The 6,000-nt window shown below is 36.0% G+C and overlaps 1 protein-coding gene across 1 annotated transcript in view; it reads left to right on the top strand.

The window, feature by feature from the left end:
* Positions 1–5,219: 5,219 nt before the first annotated feature.
* klhl8 (kelch-like family member 8) overlaps positions 5,220–6,000 on the top strand; it is a 9,437-nt gene continuing 8,656 nt past the window's right edge. Inside the window, exon 1 of the mRNA XM_016546358.1 lies at positions 5,220–5,288. The gene's annotated coding sequence lies outside the window, so the exon portion shown is untranslated. The remainder of the gene's footprint in view (positions 5,289–6,000) is intronic.

Raw genomic sequence — 6,000 nt, 5'->3', positions numbered from 1 at the left:
TTATACAAATCTCAAAAAAATGAGCAGCTCAAATTCAACTCATTAATTCTAGAAATCTACGGAATAAAGCCTGTGCGAGCTTTGTGTGAGATATGTTTGAAAGTTACTCACCAATTTCCAGTCATAATGAAGCATCCGAAAGACCGCAGAATCACAATTTGTGTATGAAAAGCACCAAGTTTACTCAGAATATGGCAGCATCGAGTCTAACCAGAAAGAGCAAAAAAATAATAATAAATACCAGCGATGAAGACTAAAGAAGCACAAGCATAAAAATATATATATATATAAACACATGCTGAAACTGCAGTTATTTTCCCGAGGCAGTTTTCCCGCCTCCAGCAGCGATTGATAGTCAAACTCTCTATTAATTTTCTATTGGCTACCTTTGTAAATGCTAATATATTAAAGCACAAAAAGACAAACAAAGAACAAGCGAAAAACTAAACAAAATGAAACAAGATTTCTTAATCGTAAAAACGCTTCAGCTCTCCAACTGCCATCTCAGCTCTCCACTTCAGCTCTCCAACTTCACAAGCTTCAGATGCTGGCTATTTATACCCATGAGCACAACCATTGACAAGCAACCAGGAATTAAATATTCCAATTAACAAGGCTTAAGTCATACATGCAATTTGTACCTAACTTAATCAACAAAATTATTATTTCACAGCCATGTAAACATATTTCTTCACTGTAAGACTTTTTGATTTTCAAACAACAAACAATCCCCATCATCCTCCAAATGTGGTTTCTCCCATCTCCCATGATGCACCACAGCACAGATATAAAAGTTCCTTCCTGTCACCATCAGGTTTTTCAACTGCCTTCAAACTGATTCAGCAATTCAATCAAAAAAGGCTTTGAATGTCACTAGTGATGGGAAATCGAGGCTTTCTGAACCGTTTGAGGCTGTCTTGAAATTGTGCCGAAAAACGGTTCATTACTCGAAGCTTTTAACACCGTGCGCGTTAGCGACATCTGGTGGTCAGACTCGGTTTCTCCAGCCTATCTAACGAAACATCGCGACAGTGTGTGATACAATAGTGCTTTGAAAACTGCGTCGGAGCATCGGAGCCTCGGTATCAATCGTCCCATCACTTCACTAAAACCATACAAGCCTCGATACAGAGCTCCATCTGGAAGTACAAGATATTTTCGATGCAAGCTTCGAAGACTTGGTATCCGGCATAACATCACTAGAAAATGTGGATGGCCAATATAACTATATCAAATGTTTATTGTGATTTTGCTTTCTCAGTATGTTAATACAGCTGCACAGTACAAGACTGCTTGGAATGTTTGACTTCTTAAAGCAATAAAGAATGCACAGGAATAAGAAGTTAAGCAGCGCTCGATCTTAAATGAGTTATTTATGGCAATAAGGCAGAAAGGCGTGTGCAGAAAATGGTCTCTCAGGCTGCATGCGATCCCCAGTTCAGTTCACAGCATAATGTGCTTCAACGGTCTAAAACCAGTGTTTGAATTGTGTCAAAGCTCTAGGGGGGGATTATTATTACAATAATAAGACATTTGGGGCAGTTACCAAACAAATAAAATCATTATCAACAAAATTCATGCAATGCAGAGGAAACACAGAAGCTGCGTCTGAAGTGGCATTTAGATGCACACACTGTTTAATGCAAGGCATGAATGCTCTAACCTGCAGTTACAAATGCATAAATAATGTTTTGATATTTTAATCTTAAAACGTTGAATACTGATATTTGAAATGATTTTTAAAAAATATATAAAAAGGCACTTTAAATGTGAAATTAAAACTGGCCAGTAGGTGGCAGCAAGTCACCGTTAATAAGTGAGTCATTGCAATTGAATCGAATCGAATCATTTAAATGGTTGATTCATTCAGGAACGAATCACTGTCATGTTGCTCAGAGACGCAGAGCAGTGCTGTGGCTTTGTTTAGGACCATTTTTGTTGGTGAAATAGAGCAAAAAATAGGCAATGTGGTGTCTAAAACGCAATTCTCTTAATATTAACTTCTTGATTATTGAACTGTTGTATAAAATCAATTTCACATTTGTGATTTTTGCGAAAAAATGTCACTCTTCGTGTGATATTGATCAACTATATGAAATGATATAAATATATACATTTTCTGCCCCCATATCTTGAATTTTGGGAGCATTCTAAATGCATTTTATGATACTGAATCATGCAGTGAAAGAACACACTCTAAATGAGCATTCAGTCTAGCTAGTGTTTAAGCACTCATAACTCCTCTCATAATCAATGAAGCTGTCCATACACAGTATGATAAATGAATCTCTAACTTACATCGTATGTACATCAGCACTTTGTTGCTTATGATGAGGGAATTCGCGAGTTTCAGTCTGAAAACAACTCTGGGGTTTCAGCGATGACTGATCTGAACGCCTCTGATTGGCTACTGCATTCCTAAGCTCAACAGAGTCGTGTGTGATTGGTTATAAAACAGAAAACAAACAGTGTTAAAATAAATAGGTCTTTAATGCAGTTCATTAACGAAAATTGACTAACAGCTTTGAAGCGGTTACTTGTACGATAAAAACAACATAAAATGGTTCATTAACTGATAACTTAGCATGCAATGTCTTGGCCAGTGATTATCTCATTTATTTCAAATATTTATATATCTGTATATCTCTTCGTGTAGTGTTTTTGAAGGAATAAAGTGTAGTTTGTCATATATGATCCAATCCCAGCTTTCAATGTATAAAAAGACGCCATAAAATCTTTATAGTACTTCAAATGTTTCTTACAGTTATTTTCATATCATGTGAGCAGTGATTCTCAGATGAATATGTTTATGATTGTTATGATCTAGTTGAGTCACAGTGTTAAAAGAGTCTGTTTCTCAGTATAAAGAATAACTGCACTGTGACTCTGGAACAAAGATGCTGTGTGTGTGTGTGAGTGTGTGTGTGTACCATGTGAGTGTGTGTGTGTGTGTGTGTGTGAGTGTGTGTGTGGACCTGGTGATAATTGAGATGACTCCCCATTTAAATGAACAAAGTGGTAGCGATCGGACAGGTATGATCTAAACCATCTTAAAGCCTGCCCTTGAATACCTGTATAGTTTTGTAAACTATCTATGAGTATGTCATGATCTATAGTGTCGAACGCAGCACTAAGATCAAGTAAAACTAGCAATGAGATACAGCCTTGGTCTGACGCAAGAAGCAAGTCATTTGTAATTTTAACAAGTGCAGTTTCTGTGCTATGGTGGGGCCTGAAACCTGACTGAAATTCTTCATAGAGATAATTTTTTTGCAGGAAGGAGCGCAATTAAGATAAAGATCTTTAAATAAGATAAAATAAAATAAAAATATATTGTTATATATATTGTTTTTGGGAAATATAATTAGCCTACTCCTATCTAAATTTGTCATATCACCCATCCTCTATTTGGGAAGAATACATATAGCTTATGACAGATATATTTATTCATTAACTGTTAATAATCGTTTGAAATAGACTGCTTGTTTATTTTATATGTCTGTGATCTCCCCGATCTGTCTGGGGAACACGTGACAGAGTCAAAGCGTTTCATTGGTTTGGACTACAAAGTCCAGAGTTCATAGCGCCTCAGAACGCGGAAGTGTCGTCGATCCGTCCATAGTGGGTTGTGGAAGTGCGGCTGTTGAAAATGCGGTAAAACATCAACAAAAACATAAAATTCACAAATGTAATTGAATTTTGTTTTATTTTGTTGAATTGCGAACAATCAGTAAGGTTCATCTCCGATATTTCCTGCTCGTGAATCCGTCCCGTTTGTTGTGTTGACGTTTTAGCTCATGCTGTCATGTTTTGGTTGTTTAAACAATTACACATAATTTATAGTACAGAAAACAAACAGTGTTAAAATAAATAGGTCTTTAATGCAGTTCATTAACGAAAATTGACTAACAGCTTTGAAGCGGTTACTTGTACGATAAAAACAACATAAAATGGTTCATTAACTGATAACTTAGCATGCAATGTCTTGGCCAGTGGTTATCTCGTTTATTTTAAATATTTATATATCTGTATATCTCTTTGTGTAGTGTTTTTGAAGGGATAAAGTGTAGTTTGTCATATATGATCCAATCCCAGCTTTCAATGTATAAAATGACGCCATAAAATCTTTATAGTACTTGAAATGTTTCTTACAGTTATTTTCATATCATGTGAGCAGTGATTCTCAGATGAATATGTTTATGATTGTTATGATCTAGTTGAGTCACAGTGTTAAAAGAGTCTGTTTCTCAGTATAAAGAATAACTGCACTGTGACTCTGGAACAAAGATGCTGTGTGTGTGTGTGAGTGTGTGTGTGTACCATGTGAGTGTGTGTGTGTGTGTGTGTGTGAGTGTGAAAAACAGTGGGTTATGTCTGTGAAGGTAAACAGCTGGGAAATAAATGGCATGTTTATTTTAGATCTGTGTGGCAGCAGCAATATACAGTAAATAAATCAATAAATGCACTGCTCTGTTGTCTCCTCTGAGGCTGGGACTCTAAACAGTGTTCTGTGCTCGTCTCTGCAGCCAAACACAGAACAGTTAGCGTGTTTTGCTCAAACTTTCGCCATGGCATTAGAGCCGGTACACCGCTGTCGCTTGCGAAAACACAATAATGGCGCCGTTGGTGTAAACTTACAGATTAAGGGGCGGTGATATTATAATGAGATCCCTTTGCCACGTCACCAAGGGAGCGAAATCAGACGCACTCGTTTTCTCAGACGCTTGCAGAAAAAGGCTTTCCAAAACAAAGTGATTGGGTTAATCTTTTTCACATTTCCTTGGTTGGTTTGATTATACTTGATTTTAGCACTTAAAACCTGGAAAAGTCAGATTTTCATGATATGTCATCTTTAAAGCAGTGTTTATTTCTTTTGTATCTTATATTGTATTTGTTCTATTGTTTGTCATTTCCACATTTTATCATATTATTTAATAAATAAGATAAAATTAAAAAAGATATATATATTGTTATATATATTGTTTTTGTGAAATATAATTAGCCTACTCCTATCTAAATTTGTCATATCACCCATCCTCTATTTGGGAAGAATACATATAGCTTATGACAGATATATTTATTCATTGACTGTTAATAATCGTTTGAAATAGACTGCTTGTTTATTTTATATGTCTGTGATCTCCCCGATCTGTCTGGGGAACACGTGACAGAGTCAAAGCGTTTCATTGGTTTGGACTACAAAGTCCAGAGTTCATAGCGCCTCAGAACGCGGAAGTGTCGTCGATCCGTCCATAGTGGGTTGTGGAAGTGCGGCTGTTGAAAATGCGGTAAAACATCAACAAAAACATAAAATTCACAAATGTAATTGAATTTTGTTTTATTTTGTTGAATTGCGAACAATCAGTAAGGTTCATCTCCGATATTTCCTGCTCGTGAATCCGTCCCGTTTGTTGTGTTGACGTTTTAGCTCATGCTGTCATGTTTTGGTTGTTTAAACAATTACACATAATTTATAGTACAGAAAACAAACAGTGTTAAAATAAATAGGTCTTTAATGCAGTTCATTAACGAAAATTGACTAACAGCTTTGAAGCGGTTACTTGTACGATAAAAACAACATAAAATGGTTCATTAACTGATAACTTAGCATGCAATGTCTTGGCCAGTGGTTATCTCGTTTATTTTAAATATTTATATATCTGTATATCTCTTTGTGTAGTGTTTTTGAAGGGATAAAGTGTAGTTTGTCATATATGATCCAATCCCAGCTTTCAATGTATAAAATGACGCCATAAAATCTTTATAGTACTTGAAATGTTTCTTACAGTTATTTTCATATCATGTGAGCAGTGATTCTCAGATGAATATGTTTATGATTGTTATGATCTAGTTGAGTCACAGTGTTAAAAGAGTCTGTTTCTCAGTATAAAGAATAACTGCACTGTGACTCTGGAACAAAGATGCTGTGTGTGTGTGTGAGTGTGTGTGTGTACCATGTGAGTGTGTGTGTGTGTGTGTGTGTGAGTGTGTGTGTGGACC

This window comes from Sinocyclocheilus rhinocerous, unplaced genomic scaffold (genome assembly GCF_001515625.1).
Source record: "Sinocyclocheilus rhinocerous isolate Xijiao unplaced genomic scaffold, SAMN03320098_v1.1 scaffold5693, whole genome shotgun sequence".
Classification (NCBI taxonomy): domain Eukaryota; kingdom Metazoa; phylum Chordata; class Actinopteri; order Cypriniformes; family Cyprinidae; genus Sinocyclocheilus; species Sinocyclocheilus rhinocerous.
Note: the sequence above shows the minus strand (reverse complement) of the source record. Positions and strands in the feature narration are given on the sequence as shown.